The 16004-nt window shown below is 42.6% G+C and overlaps 1 protein-coding gene across 3 annotated transcripts in view; it reads right to left on the bottom strand.

Moving 5' to 3' along the window:
* Window positions 1-16004, bottom strand: part of PALLD (palladin, cytoskeletal associated protein) — a 370015-nt gene that overhangs the window by 77841 nt on the left and 276170 nt on the right. The window contains exon 1 of one of the 3 annotated variants that reach the window (XM_040626429.1): window positions 7071-7143. The exons of the other annotated variants lie outside the window; for them this stretch is intronic. The gene's annotated coding sequence lies outside the window, so the exon portion shown is untranslated. Of the gene's footprint in view, window positions 1-7070; window positions 7144-16004 lie in introns of those variants that run through there. 3 annotated transcript variants of the gene reach the window in all.

The following is a 16004-nucleotide window of genomic DNA, read 5'->3' as shown; positions in this document are numbered from 1 at the left end:
CTCTACTTCAATATTCTGTTACTGGGCAGATTTTGCAGCCTACAGCTTTGTCAAATGACGGCATCTTTACTCCACCTTCAAATACTGAGAGTCATATTTTCTCACTTTCCACTCTCTTTTGGAGCAAACTCATCTTCTCCCAAGGCTTTAATGAATCACTGTCCCCTCTCTGATCTCCCAGAATGTCAGATCTAGGTATCTCACTGCCTCCTGGACACCTCCACGTCGTGATATGTTCGAAACCAAACTTGCCCTTCCTTCAGAGCTGTCCCTGCTCTTGTCCCTTCCTCTCTCAATGGCAGCCCTATCCTCCCACTACCTGGCAGGAGCCTGGGAGTAATCCTGGGTGCATTCCACTCCCTTACCTTTCACCTGCCATCAATACCAAGTATAGTCAATTTCTGTCTTCTAACCATGCCCAGATCCAATTACTTCAATCACTTGCTTTACCACTAACTTAGCTCAGACCACCAATATCTATTTCCTGTGTTATTCTAACCATTGCAATTGGTTTTCCTGTTTCCTAGCTGACTACCTATAGAGTGCCCTGGCGGTGTGCTAACCACTCACCAGTGATAAAACAGAAGTAGAAGGCATCTCTGTTGCCCTCAAGAAAGGCATAATCTGGTAGGAATGAGGTTTGATTTAGGTAGCTATTGGAGAGTAATAAAAAAAAACAAGGAAGGAAGGAAGGAAGGAAGGAAGGAAGGAAGGAAGGAAGGAAGGAGAGAGCGGGGAAGGAGGGAAGAAGGGCATACCATTAAGAGTTCTTTCAGAGTCTAAAACTCTATCTTAATGTTAGAGAGATGAGATTAACTCAGTGAAATAATTAGGAATAAACTGGTGTACAAGTGCTGTTTTAGGAACTGTAAGTGAGCATTTCAGAGTAGAGTGAGGTTAATGTGATGATTAGGATAGGAAATGTAAAGGAAATTTCTGGATACGTGGACAGGAGGTTTATTAGAGCAACTACTCAACACTGACCACCCATCTACTAAGTGTAGGGCTCTGGTCCATGGAAGTGACGGATAAAGACAAGACAGTCCTTCTCCTCATGACTGCAGAATTCTGAGGTCCAACACACTGTCGATGCTGAGTCAGAATTCAACCTTGGGCAGACCCTGCGTGTCCATTTCTGCAGCCAAATTCAGGCTCCTCCTCTCCCAGGTGTCTGTTTCACACCATCCTCTGTCCTCACACTTCCCTCAAACGCTCCCTCGTTCGGCCCTCCACTGAGGATAGCGCTTCCTAGTTCACGGAGAAAACAGAAACACCGTAGAGAACGGCCACAAGCTCCCAGGGCCCCTTCTGTGCACTCTTCTGTCCTGGCCCGCAGACTGCCTCCTTCCCAGCGCGACTGCCGCGCTGTCTCTGCTCGCTCTGCTAAGGCAAGGGCTCCGCCTGGGCACCGGATCCCACTGGCCTTTGGATCCACGAGGTCAAGACCTTCATCTATTGCTCTTGGATCGCTCCCCAGTCACTTGCTGGGGTATTTACAGGGACTGATGAAGATGGCACATACTCAAACATTCCGTGTTGCAAAATAAAACGGTTTGCTGTGAGAAACAATAGCATAAGCACTCCTGGGCTCTTTTTGTCGACTCTGAGCCACTCTTCTGCTGTATTTCTGTCTCCCCGAACTGCAAGCCTCACCTGGCATTCCTTGTCCTCCTCCCTGGCTTTATTTTTCCCCATATAACTCTACCAGAAACACTGGATGTTTAGTTTATTTTGTTTATGGTTTGTCTCCTAACCACTGGACTATAAGCTTCACAAGGGCAGGGATTTTTGCATATTTGTCCACTGCTTTATTCCCAGAGTCTAGCCAGTAGCCAGGGCACCTGCTCAACAGTATCTGAATTAATGAGGTCCCAGCCCTGCCATTTCTGGTCTGTGTGCCTACAGGCAAATGACCCTCTTGAAGTCTCCCCTTCATCATTTTTAAGATGGTGGCGCTGACAGTACTTACAGCATGGGATTGTGGTGGGGATTAAATGACAATGTGTGTTAAACATTTTTGGGGTGCCTGGTGGCTCAGTTGGTTAAGCATCTGCCTTCGGCTCAGGTCATGATCCCAAGGTCCTGGGATCGAGCCCCTGTGGAGTCTGCTTGTCCCTCTCCCACTCCCCTCCCCCCTGCTTGTGCTTGCACGCGCATGCTCTAGACATTTTAGCACATTTTCTGTATGAAATGCCCAAAAAATGGCATTTATTATATGGTTATTTAGAATCTAATAATTATACATTAGCACTCAAGTTTACCCTAAGTTTATCCAGTTCCAAACAGGTACTTATTTGGGAATTTAGTGGACTGGCATCAAGAAGAAAAATAAAAGGTCTATAAATATGCTTTCCTCCTATTATTAAAGATTCCATTCAAAACCTAACCCTGACTTTAACAATAATGAACATACAAGTAGGCAGTGCTGATGTCTACATCTAGGTTCTGTGGTAAAAATTATATTTAGTAAGGAAGTAATATCAACCAATAGGCAGTCTGTACTGACTGGCCATCCAAAATAGATCCCACAGCTGACAAGTGGGGGGCCTCACTTCTGCCTTATTACCCGGGTCCTTTTCGCTGTCTTCTCTTCCCCCTCTGCTGATACAAAGCCAGCTACTGCTAGGATCCCCTCTTCCCATAGCTCTGTAGCTCCAGGGTGGGGTCTCTGTTAGCATAAGGGGAGTATGAAAGGAAATGTACCTCTCTGTACCTTTATTTTCCCTTCAGGGTTTAAATGGAAAAAGAGAAGGTGGGGTCATTTTAGCCATTGTTGCTGGTATTAAAAACCTTAAAAAAAAAATCAAGCTGGAGCGTTGAGTGCATTTTCCCACAAAAACCATGTTATATATAGTGGCTCGATTCTATGGTACTATTAATAAAGCAGAATATTTCAGCTATGATTTCTGGGCTGTCCTGGGAACCTAACCACAAAGTGAGACCTAATTTCAATGACAAAGTATGTTCAGAGTTCCCAGCAACCAATTCACACACCCACACTCAGAATCCAACCCATCTGAAAGGTGAGGGCGGCGAATTCTCAGCAAGGCTGACACTTTCACAGATAACACAAATGTCGTGCAGAGCCGGAGCAAGCTGAGGATTATGGTACTTCGTTTCTATTCGGCTGGCATTCTCGATCCCAGTTCTAGAATACCAGGAAATGTGTTGGGTCTAGCTCAGAGAATTTTGTGAGAATGAAATGTGGTGAAAGAATGCAACACATCCAGCCGTGCCTGGTTAGTGACAGCTATTCAACAAAGGTTAGTTCTCTCCTCTCCCATTGGTGAAACTTCCGTGTCTATTCTTTTTACTTGGTTTTGTGTCTCTTCCTATGAATCTATTTTTAACACTTACATAGGGGAAAAAATGCAACATTTTGCCAACAGAAACCAGAAAATGGTTATTTGCTCATTTCTTCTGGCTGACACACCTTGTCTGCGAATGGCAGCTTCTCCCTCAGGAGGAAATCTTTTCCATCAAATAAGCCTCTACGCCTTCCTAAAGTCCATGCCAAGCTGCGAAAATCACCATCTTAGCTTACTACAGTGGTGAAGCTTTGGCAGTTGGGCCAGTGCACATTCAGTGGGAGACCGAGAACAGACGTTAACTAACCATCCCACATTTTCGGTTTGTTTCTTTGCAGTCGTTACCCCAAATATACTCGTCAGAGAGGCTCGCCTAACTGGGATGGCTTATGTTACCTTTCACAGTTAACCCTAACGCACGTAACTAGTAAGACAGCTAAGACTTTCTGCTCAGAAGTCCATGGCTTCGGGTTGGGCAGAGAGCTGTCGAGGCCACTCGTTTTAGAATGTTTCTCCTTCCCTGACACCTCAGGTCTTCCTTATTTCCATCTTCTCTCCAAGCCTTTCCTGCGAGCATGCGCTACTGCTCTCTGTTCGTCAAATCTCCTCGGATGAAACCTTTCTCATCTACCACTTCCAATTCTTTATCCTTTGACAAAATCTGAGACAAAACTTCCCTGTTAAAAAAAAAAAAATCTCTTGAATTGCAACATCACAGGGATTTTCTAGAGCCAAAAACCTGGGACACAGAACGAGGCAGAATTGAGTGCCTCAATTTTATGTTTGTATGATCCTGGACAAAATGCCTATCTTCCCCACACCTTTCTTTAAAATCTGGTAGAGTTCCATTTCTTGTTCCATGTCTCAAAAGAATATTATTTGGATGAGCCAATACATTTAATGTGTTGGAAACACCTTCAAAGAGTTTAGTGCTCTTTTAGCATATCTTTAATTTTGAAAGTGTATATTTGGTGTCTGTCTATTTCCCTCCCCATCTCCTTGAAGAGAATTATTTGGCAAGAGACTGCATAGCAGGCAGTTTTAGAAGCACAGTGAACTTTGATTACCCAATGTTCACCTGGATCATCTGAAATAAATACTGAAAAAGTACAATACGTTTTGATGCAAAATTGTGTTGAGATATACACAGAAGGGAAGACAGCGTCTAATACATTTTTACAGTTCCCAATGACTGTGAAAAAACTGTGGAAAGTGGGAGTAACAATCAAACAATTGTTCGAACAAATTAATAACTTCCTCTTGAAATAATGTCTTTAGCACCTTGAGCAGTGTGGACTCTTTGATAAGTTCCAGGAAATACTTTGTATTTCAGTAATACATAGTTGTTTCAAATATAGTAGAGTGCAAGAATTACTATAGTCTAGGGAAAATAATGTTTTGGGGGATAAAAAGCAACCATTGTCAAAGTAGTACAAACCCTACAGCTCTTCTACAGAGATGACAATACTATAAAGTATTTGAGATCAACCACAGTGCAATGTGGTAAGTGGCATTCGATTTCCAGTCTGTTATCTTAAACAGTTTTAAAAGTCAACTAAACCCTAGAGCCCACAAGGACATACTGAAGCATACCAGGGCTACCCTAACTAGGACATTTATCTATCTGTTGTTTACGCAGTCAAGGTCCTCACCTGGGACAGACGGCACACGCAGTTATTACGCCATTTAAAGCTGGCGAGCTACTTTACCATACCAGCTGTCACAATTATGACTCATGGATTCCAGCAGTCCCCCAAAATAAAGCTATGTTATTATCAACCATCTACCCATGCTCTTCACCCAGATTATCAAGTTTTCACACAGCTGAAGAGATGGTTAGACTGTTGGCATGTTTTCTTATTTGCTCGACTTGCCTAGCTCCTTATTAATGGATGTAGTGTGGGCACCTCACTCCTTATTCTAAAGACAACAAAAGTATCCAATAAATCTTATTTTATATAAAATAGAAAAATAAAGCTCAGGAATTAGTTGAAATATCTGGTGATTATGTAACTCTTGCCTACTCATCAGACATTTATTGTTCAATGTACAATAAGGTAATCACTCTAAGGCATAAGGGTGCATATACTTCACACTGTCTCTTCTATCAATCAATAGAAACAAACCCATCAATAATTCGCTGTCTGCCAGATCTTGAAAATAATATCCCCTTTCCTTGAGGATGTAAAAACACAGTAAAAAAGCTCGTGCCTTTGTATTGTGAGCTCCAGAAGCAAACCAAACCAAAATCCCTGGACAATTAGCTGGACAATTTTTCCTCAGTGGCAGTTGTTGATACAGTTCTGACAGGAGCGTTCATAACACAACTAAGAACGTGTCCTCAAAGGCAAAACTTGGCAGTTTCCAAAGTTGGTAAGACCAATGCTGAGCCTGGAGGGTGGGGGGAGGAGCGGGAAAGGTGGTGACGGCAGCTTTTGCAGCTTTTCAAATGCTCGTTAACCGAAATGTATTATATTTCATGCCTCAAAAACTTGGATCCGTCCATTTCTGCCTTTGTCATACTAGTTCTCCGTGACTGCAAATCACAATGTAGATCCAGCCAGCGCAGGGCTCTAGCGACTCCCCAGTCTGAAGAATGCACACCCATCCTGATGTTTCGCCTGCAAACTAGCAAGGGGGCTAGGCTCGTCCAGGCCTGCTACAGGAGCAAGAACCAGCTCAGCTGGGTGGAAAGATGCCTGTGCGCCCCCTTCAGTCCCCAGCAAGTGCAATAGTCCCAAGCCTCACCAGACTCCAGTGGCCAGACTCTGCATTCTGGACTCTGAACCACTTACATCGGGACAGAACTTCCCCAAATGTTAAATAAGACAAACAGGGGAAAAGCCCCCAGTTCCAGAATGGGGTCCGTTTCCTCCAGGATCCAGCCCCCAGCTCTGCGCCCCGGATTTCTGAACACACAGCATACCAGAGAAGGCCAGCCTGACCGTTCACACAATCCTTTCCCGTTGGCTCTGCCGTGGCGGGCGCACGCCGCTAACTCTGCAGCCACGTCCAGGGGCCCGCGCCCCGCGCTCTGGCTAACAAAGCAGCTACCGCAGGGGACGGCGGGGGCGGAGCTGCGGACCCCCCCTTCACCAGCAAGCCCTGCAAGAGGAGCCTACTGCCTGCCTACCACGGCCCCTGGTGGGGGAAAGCCCCCAAGTGACAAGCAAACTTTCTTTGAATGGCGCCTAGAGTAAATTCTCCCAAAGAAAGGAGGATGGGACTGGGGAGAGGCAAGGGCGCAATGCCCTGGTTTGGCTCCAGACGGATGGACCCTATGTACCCTCCCCACCAACTCCCCCACTCCGCAGCTGCTAGGGAATGAGGTCATCCCCTCATCACTTAAATCTCTCTCTGCCAGCCTCATTTTCCTGCCCTTCCACAACAGGTTTGATCCCCGTACAAGTGGGGCTCCGAATAAGTGAGGGATGGGGTCAGAAAAGGTTGTAAGAGAGGGAGGGATCATCCAAGGCAGCAGAGTATCTCCAGTCCCGACCCCCTTAAGATGAAGCAAAATTCCCATCTGGAACTGTTTTCAGTGGTTCCTGCTCTAATCCAGCAAGGGGAGGGAGGGCGCTCTGCGAAACGACCCTCCACCGGTAGAAACTGCATTTCGAAGTTGCTCGACTTCCCCGCTCCCCACCCCCTCATTCTCTTCTAAAGCCCTCCCACCCCCAGCTCGCCTACCACCCCACACCCTCCGCTCCCTTTAATTCATACATTTCTATCAGCCGAGGGGCCGACTCCCCCCGCGCCTACCTCGGATCTCAGGGCCTTGCCCCTGCTGCTAACTCCCAGTCCCGCGGGCTCAGTGGGCTGTGGCCACAGGCAGGTACCGGCAATATATACCCAGCAGCGCTGCTCCGCTCCGTGACTCAGTGAGTCTCTGAAAAGCGGCTGCCTGTGGTCCTTCAAAATAAGAGTCCTCAAAGGAGGCGTGGCGCAAGCCGCAACTAGCGGCCCCCAGGTTAGCGGAGGCTTCCCGCCCCCTCCTTCGGGCCGCGCTCCGCCCTTTGCATCCTTCTGCTGCCTCTGCTTGGGGCAGCAAGCGAGGAATCGGGCTTTCTCGGAACTTTTGGGAAGAACTGATAATGGGAACGTTTTTAACTTTTTTTTTTTCTAGGCCAGTGGAGATGTTGGCTGCAAGGCAGGATGATTTCCGCCTAGTTTTTTATTGTGTTTTTCCTTTATAGACTAAGAAGAAATGTCCAATGACTCTGACTCTAGGCCAACATTCTTGGGGCCTGGAATGGAAGCCCGTGGTGGAATGGTAGCAGCCCTGAAGGCCTGAAACTGCGGGTCTGAGGCTTGGGGTGGGGGAGGGTCCAGTTCCTGCGGGCTACTCACATTTACCTGGGGTGCTACGGATTTGCAGGTACATGCAAAGAGCGCAGCATTTAAATAAGAAAGTGCAAATAACCTTGCAGTACACTCCTTTTTTAAAGTAAGAAGATAATTTCTAGATTTCCATTAATTAGCTTACTCTGTTCTGACTGTAAATGAGTGAGTAAATTTAGGAGCCCTTAGGGTAAGAAGTGTAACTCATTCTGATTTAGCAATATTTTAGCAACGTGGTCCCTATCTTGTCTTTTTCTTCTGTCATAAACTACAAGAGGCTCTGAGTCACTTGTTTCAAGCTACTACTACCTGGGGATGTCTGCAGAGTATTTTAAAGTAGGAAATGAACGTTTTGAATCCTGAATTAACTTCCAGTGTAAAATTTGTGATTTATTGTGGGCCTAACCCTAAAGCCAGACCAGCAATTCTTTCTTGCACCAGCTCAGCTAAGGACATCTTCGCTCTGTGCATCATCCTCAAATGGTTAGGTTAGCACACTACCAGTTATTTCTGTCCTGTTACTACTGGAGTGTATGGTCCTTGACCACTGAAACCAGATTTCTTTCACACACAATAAACTGTCAATAAAATCAAAGAATGAATGTTAATATCTAACATTTACTGAATATCTGTTGTGCCAAGGCCCTTTCAAGTAAATGCCAATAATGCCAACTAGATTTGAATAGCCAGTGGACCACATGTTTAAATTATCTAGTTAATTTTATCCCTATCTTCATTAATACTGAACAATAGGGTTTCTAGGTTCACAGCCCTGAGCCAGATACTCTCTCTGAAATATCTTTATTGGTAAATTTAAAATGATGTCTGTAAAATATTCAAATAAACCCAAAGTGGATGTTTCCCTGTAACTCTACCAGAGATAAACATTGTTAACAGCCTACAGTCTTTGCTTCCAGACTTTCATGTGTGTATTTAAACACATAATAAAACAGAGATTAGATCATCATTTACATATGATTCTGTAACCTACTTTTTTTTTTTTAACCTATAATACGCTGTAGTCATCTTTCTAGGCATAACACCAGGCACTATCATCTTTTCAATTTTTGAGAGGACAAGCAGGTAAAAAACTCAGTATTTCATCATTAAATTTTGCCTTTCTTTGACTTTTTAGTTTGCTTATTCCCCTGTCAAATGGCCATTAGGGCAGCAGCAATGACATCACTTGGCGCATCATGGGATTTTCTTGCAGGCTGCAGTGTGACAGCGAAGCAAGAATTCTAAAATGAGAGTTAGGATTTAGGAACCTGTGCCCTTAACTGTGGAACTCTGGGGTTTTCTTATTTCCACAATAATGGGATTAATTTGATGAATTTTAAAGTTTCGGTTCTTAAATTTTGTGATTTTATGATTCTGTATTCCATTCTCAACATGAACACAGAAGGAATAAATTAGACAAGCATGGGTTCCTACCACTGTACATGTTTACCCACCGTGGGAGGGTGCGTAGGGTGGAACAGATGGCTTGATTATCTGCAAGAAAACATCCAATTCCTTCACTCTCAAGAGGGAGCAAAAGAAGGATGACCCCTTAGATCTGTCATCTGCTTTATTCCTTCTATAGAAGCCCCAAAAGCAGCATTCGCGTGGACCAGTTTTCCTTTCTCCGAGCTGGTACAAAACACTGACTACGTTAATGCTTTCAACTTTTAAGGTTTTTATGCATGAAGTGTGGGAGGCGTGGATACATCTTAGCTATGGCTTTGGCGAGTTCCAGAATTGTGAAAACTACTATCAGTAGAAGCACTGATAGGAATTTCTGCCAAGCCTGAAAAAGAACACTTCATCCTCTTGTACTCACTGAGGATTCTGATCAACAACCTTCTCTTTAGACTGTTTCTCCCTTAGCTGAAACTTAAGAGTTTTATGGTTTTAAGGGAAGATGAAAGGGGCGGAGAACAAACATGCGATCAACTTTTACTTGCCCAGGGGCTGCACTCTTGGGATCCCCTCTGGCTTCCCTGGGAGCATTTGGCATTTAGGACTTAAAGTGTTTTGTTTTAGGACTTTTGAGTCTAGCTTCACTTTTAGCATGCTTTTGGCTCACCGATCTATGGCTTCCAATGTATAAATGTAATTGGAGATGAAATAGCTTGCTCAAGGTTCGGTTGTTTGGAGAGAAATGTGGAATGGGTGAAGGCAATCCTTCAAGCCATTCCTTTACGTGTTCTTTTCATATTTTCTCAAGTGAAGAAGGTGAAACACAGGTGGTTAAAAAACTAAAAAGAACAACAAGACAACTAAAAACAAATGGTGTTCACTGAACCAACAAGATCTTGGCACTGCAGCCAAACCATAGATGAGAGGAGATCTACAGATATAACTGCTGACAGGTACTACACAGCACTTACCTCACATATGCTCAGCAGAGGCAACAATACTTTGTAAATGGGTTAGCAAAGCAATATCCTCTCACCAAATGTCCATTCAAAAAACTACCACCACAACTCTAAATGATTCGATCGTGCCTGTCTAACTTATAAGTTAAGGCCAAATTCTGTATTTTCATTCCTTTTATAAATATGTAGCAATAAAAGAATGTTAGTATATCTTTAGGCATTTTGCTTAAAATAATATTTTAATGAAAATTACCAAAAACTCGAGATTTTCGTAACTTTTGGGTTTGGGGTTGGCACATTTCCTATAAGGCGGCTTGTGTTATATATTCTCTCAGAGTGATCAGGGGTGTGTACAATATGTTATGATATCAATTCAGCATAAGGGAATCCTTCCATTCATTTCTGGTGCTTTGATATGATATTAAAAACCTTGTTGGTGTAGCGCTTGCTATATATTTAAAAGGTACAAACTCTTGGCGGCTGGATGGACCACTTCTTCTCGTTTAGATACTACTTTTTTGCAAGGGTTCCCAACCCCAGTCCGCCAGCAAGAACAAGACTAGGAAAATAGTAGAGCAATTACAGATTTCATCTGATGTTGGTTCCAATTAGTATTACCGGGAAAACGTTTCTGAGAGTTGAATGCTTACTATCAACTTTTTATTTTATTCATTTTTAAAATGAGCCCCTTTAAAAAATCTTGGACCACTCTGAATGTGGACCTTTCTAATTAATTGCAGCATTTTCTATGAAACACATTTTTTCCATATCAAAAACTACCAAATTATTTTAACAAAAGTAAGAAATCTTTAAAAAATGAAAACGTGTGTCTTCTCAAAAGGCTAAACACTGTGCATTATGTGATCATGAATACAGACTATTAGGGGAGGAGGTTCAGGGCAAACCTCCAAGGGCAATTCACAGTTTCAACATAAAAACAAATTAATGTATTCCACTGGCCAAGATAACTTTCTGGCTCTTTGGTTTGTACATAGCTTTTTATTAAGAGCAGGGAGAAAGGACAGGGGGAAAGAAACGGGACCGTCTGTACTTGTGTTAAATGTGACTAGAACCCAACGGACATAAAACAGTACATGAGAGGGAACATGACAACCAGAAGGTCTGCAGTCGTGGAATGTAGAAAAGATCATGAACTTGCAAACAACAGAACAGACTGCGCTTGCGAGAGCAAAGTAAGCCTTGAGCCTCTGCGCGACTCCAGAGGAATCACGGAATCGGAGCTAGCAGGGGCCTGCGGAGATCAGCTAGTAGGACGGTATCCTGAAGAGGGCATGGGCTTTGCAGCCACACAGACCGGGGTCAATCAAAGGCTGTTGCCATGACCTCAAACTCACAGAGCTTCTGTTTTCTCACCTGGAAAATGGAGGTCAAGGAATTTACCTGGGATTACCGTTGAGAAGCCGAAGTGAGAGGTGCCTGTGTAGTGCCTCGTGTGGTGTTTGTGGAGAAGGTGGAGGCTGGTTTATCCCCTTTTTAACGCGTACATTTACAGCCTTATAGTATCTCAGGAATGTATTTTACACAATACGGTATTTAGTTAGGAACAGAGTAAAAAATAGTAATCCGAACTTTACTTTGTGCTGACACTATGCCAGTTACTTCACGTGCATTCTCACATTTTATCTTCCTCGACAACCCATGGGGAAGTATGGTTGTTACTGCCATGCCCCCCTTCATGGAGGAGGAAGACAGGCTCAGAGAGGTTAGGCGATTTATCCAAGGACACAGAGCGGGTAAGTGGAGGAACAATAACATAAATTGTTAACTCCAGAACCCAAACTCCAAAGAATATAAATTTGGACTGAAAAACATATATTTATGGTAAGTCCATTAACAATCTCAGGACACTAAGATATCCGTCAATAAATCAGTAATTTATTATTGCAAAGTTTTATTTCTACACAGTGTTTGTTTGACCTGAAATAGTTAAGGCAGTTTCTAAACATGTCCTGCTTCATCCACAGCAGAATCTGACTCATTACTGAGTATCCTTTTCCAAATCAAATGAGCTATGCTGGCTCTGATGGAATCACTCACAGATTCCACGTGGATTACTGAAAACGCAGAGTTAAAAGGAGGAATTTGCCTTTTATGCAACTCTCCTGAGTAAATGGGGAAATACTGTTATCAGTTGACTGGTTAGTTTAGCTTCGTCCCGCATAAGAAAAACCTTAAGCTGTGTCTTACAAATATAGTGACTGATAATAGATAAATATGACATCATCAGATTAGGATTGCACATTTTCAACATTTTAGATTAATCTCACTGGCAATTCATGAGGTTATGGGTGAGGTGACAGAACTTCGTCAGTGGATTCTCTTGATACTACTGCCTCTGGTGACACCAAAATAAGGAGTCTTGTGTTCCCTTCGTATAGACAGCTCTGGATGCTTCCAAAACACACAGATCGGCCATCATTCCGTGTTGTGCCCAGAAATACAGGAAGTGAAACTACCTCGGTAATGGAGCTGCCATGGGTTTGCAATGCCTTTCTCAGAATGATGATTTACATGCAGAGGAAACGGCGGACTCCAACAGGATACAGACAGGAGACCGCGTCTACCAGGAAGAGGGATTTGGGCCTATTTTCCCTAATTCTGCAATCTCCCCTCTACCAAATCCTTTACATCCTAAACCTGAGCATACATTCCCTTGAATTAATAAACTAATCCTCTGGTTCAAATTAATAGGATTATGTTCTCTAAAGTACTTAATTTTCCTCATTAGGGAAATACACAGGGATTTGCTTGGTTGCAGCGATGAAAAGTTTGCTAGCAGAGATATCTACCTACTAAGAATTGTGGAGATTATTTTGTAGTATATGTCTTTGACACGATAAAATGTGCAAACCGAGACCCTAGTATGGAAAGAGAATGAGACAATATTCTAATTAAATTTTCTTTTAAAACAGAAACGTAATAGATGCATTTCACAATGGAAAATTCCCTGAATGTAGATCCTAAAACTCATAAGAGGAAATATTTGGTAACAGTAATTATAAGAATTAATTTATCTGATATACAGTTTATATGATTGACAGTTAAAACAACTGACCTAATAATATTGATACTGCCTGTGATGGGCCCATTAAATAAGTTAGATCATGTCACCATAGACACAATGAAATACTAGATTTCAAGAGATAAAAATCAAGATTTTTATGCATGAGTTCATTAGACGCGAATGAGAGTCCTATTGTCCCAAAGAATTGAGATCATTATTCTTATATCAGCATATCATATTTGTGTGTCTGTTTTTAGTAACCTAAGACAAAGTTAAATGATTTGGAGGCAATTTGGCCACTTGATTGGGATGATAATCAAGTGACTTTTCGAATTAAACTTTGGTTCAATCCGCTATATTCAGAGAAGCCAGTGCCCTATAAATGTTTTTAAATGGCCATGTCTTTCATTATATGTAATGAGTTTTAATGACACATGGCCCATGAACAAAGTTCAGAGAGAAGAGTACACTGAGGGAAATGGGAGCTTAGAGCACCAGTTTAAAAAGTGTAATTTCTGTGCAAAGCTGACAAAGTTAAGATTGAGAAAGTAAAGTCTTTAATTCAAGAAAGACAGTAATCAGAAAGACTAAATTCAGTCTTGCTTCCTGAAAACCAAACCCTCTGCAAATTGTTATCTCGATTTTGAAAAAGCTTCATTAGAGATTAATTTATTAGCAACAGGTATATACACGTTTTAGCGCCATGTTTGCGTTTAGTTCATTAGCTTATAGGTGGTAACATTATTCTGTCTGCGCTTGTGGGTGGCACAAGGAGAAGCCTGACATAACTTTGGTGTCATTGTTCCCTTGTTTGTTTGCCCAGTGTATGACACTTAACGAAACCTTGTGTCCTGGCAATGGATAAACTGGTCTGACAAAAATTATCCTCTCAAGTGGCCTCCATTTTGGAGAACAAAGGCACAGTCTTTCGGGCATCACAGAGGAATTAATTTTGCATTCAGTTACCTGCCCCAGAGTCATCACAATATGGCCAAAAGACCCTGCATGAACAGCCCTAGCAGAGCATGCGGGGGTGGTGGTGGGGGTGCAGCCCACCCACTTTTCAAGGCCATGTGGTGTTACTTAAGGAGAAGGGGACTGCTCATCCTTGAACCATCTGTTGCTCAGAGAGAAGCAACAAGAAAAACAGAAGAAGTTAAAAGGGGGCAGCAATGGTCTTTATTACAATGAGGGTAAAAATAGATGAGGCCATTTGTGATTTATGCAGCGCCCGTGTCCATAATCTCAGGAGGGGCCAATTTATCCACTAGGCACTGTAGATACAGTGGCTAGGGCTCACAACACTTTTGGCAGCCCAGAAAAAACTTTTTTATTTTAAATATTTTTATACTCAGAAGGAAAAAATGAATGTCAGTATTATAATGACGACTGTATAATAATGAATCTAACCTGGATTATATTCATCTCTATGCCAATGCAGTTATAAAATATAATTCTAACTTTTTTTTTAATGGAGAATGGGACGCACAAAGGCAAAAATGCCGAGGGCCCACGAAGGTCATAATGCAGCTCTAATCTTAGGTAGCTGATGTTTGTCTGAACCTTGACACTTTCCTTTCATGAGCTATAAAGACCAACTCTACCACTTAGTCTCTATTCACAGTGTCTTCTGTGTGAACCTAAATCAGTAGGTGTCACAAGGTTTTAAAAGAAGAAAACACAGTCTCACGTTCTCAAGCTCTTTATAATCTAAGCGAGGAGACAAAATCAGCTGTTAACAACAGGTGCTTTGCAGTTGTTCATTCACTTGGACGTTTCTTTTACGAGTTAATTACTCATAACTCCCCTGTGAACCAACTGCACATCTGGGAAAATAAAACTGCCCACTGAACGTGAATTACTGGAGCGTAGGTGAAGCACAATAGTTAATTCATTTGGATACCCTTAAAAGGCTTAACAAAAATCCCTCAAGCGCTTAGAAGTCGGGCTGCGTCTGAAGAACGAGTTAGCCTCAGGTTGAAGGCTACAACACGGCAGCACGTGAGGCCAAGTCAGCAAGCAGCTCCTAATCCCTCCTGGGTTACCCCCCATTTAGACAGCCGCTTTGCCCAGAGCTTCTGTTGATCCGGTGTCACTCAGCCTCCTCTGCAAAATGCTCTACCTTTCGCTTCTTAAGTTCCTAAGGAGTTCTTTTTCAATTTCAAGTTGTTTATGGTGAGAATAAGAGTTCTCTTGCTACCGAGAAAGCTCCGCTATTTGGTTAAACAACGGCTAAATTCAGTTCAGCGTTATCGCGTATCTATTCAGACTTACTTTCTGAAAACTGATTTTGTTCCCCCAGCTTCACTGACCTATGATTTATAAATAATTGCATATATTTAAGGTATACAACATGGTGATTTAAAACTTTTTTAAAATTTGAGTTGTATAGTTGACACACATTAGTTTCAGCTGTACAACATAGTGATTCAACTTCTCTGTACATTATGCTGTGCTCCCTACAAGTGTGGCTCCCATCTGTCACCATACAGTGCTATTAAAATATCACGGACTATATTCCCTACGCTGTGCCTTTTATTCCTGTGACTTACTCATTCCATAATGGGAAGCCTGTATCTCCCACTCCCCTTCACCCATTTTGCCCAGCCCCCATCCCCTTCCCCTCTGGAAACCATCAGTTTGTTCTCTGTATTTATGAGTCTGTTTCTGCTTTTTATTTGTTTTTGTTTTTTTAGATTCCACATATAAGCGAAATCGTATGGTATTTGTCTTTCTTTGCTGACTTAGTTCACTTAGCATAATACCATCTAGGTCCATCCACGTGGTCACAAATGGCACAATCTCATCCTTTTTTATGGCAATATAATATTCCTGTGTGTGTGTGTGTGTGTGTGTGTGTGTGTGTGTACATTTGTTCTCCCTATCCAGTCCTTATCCATTTGTCTATTAATGGACACTTTGGTTGGTTCCTTATCTTGGCTATTATAAATAATATTGTAATAAACATAT

The sequence above is a fragment of the Ursus maritimus genome, unplaced genomic scaffold (genome assembly GCF_017311325.1).
Source record: "Ursus maritimus isolate PB19 unplaced genomic scaffold, ASM1731132v1 scaffold_11, whole genome shotgun sequence".
Classification (NCBI taxonomy): domain Eukaryota; kingdom Metazoa; phylum Chordata; class Mammalia; order Carnivora; family Ursidae; genus Ursus; species Ursus maritimus.
Note: the sequence above shows the minus strand (reverse complement) of the source record. Positions and strands in the feature narration are given on the sequence as shown.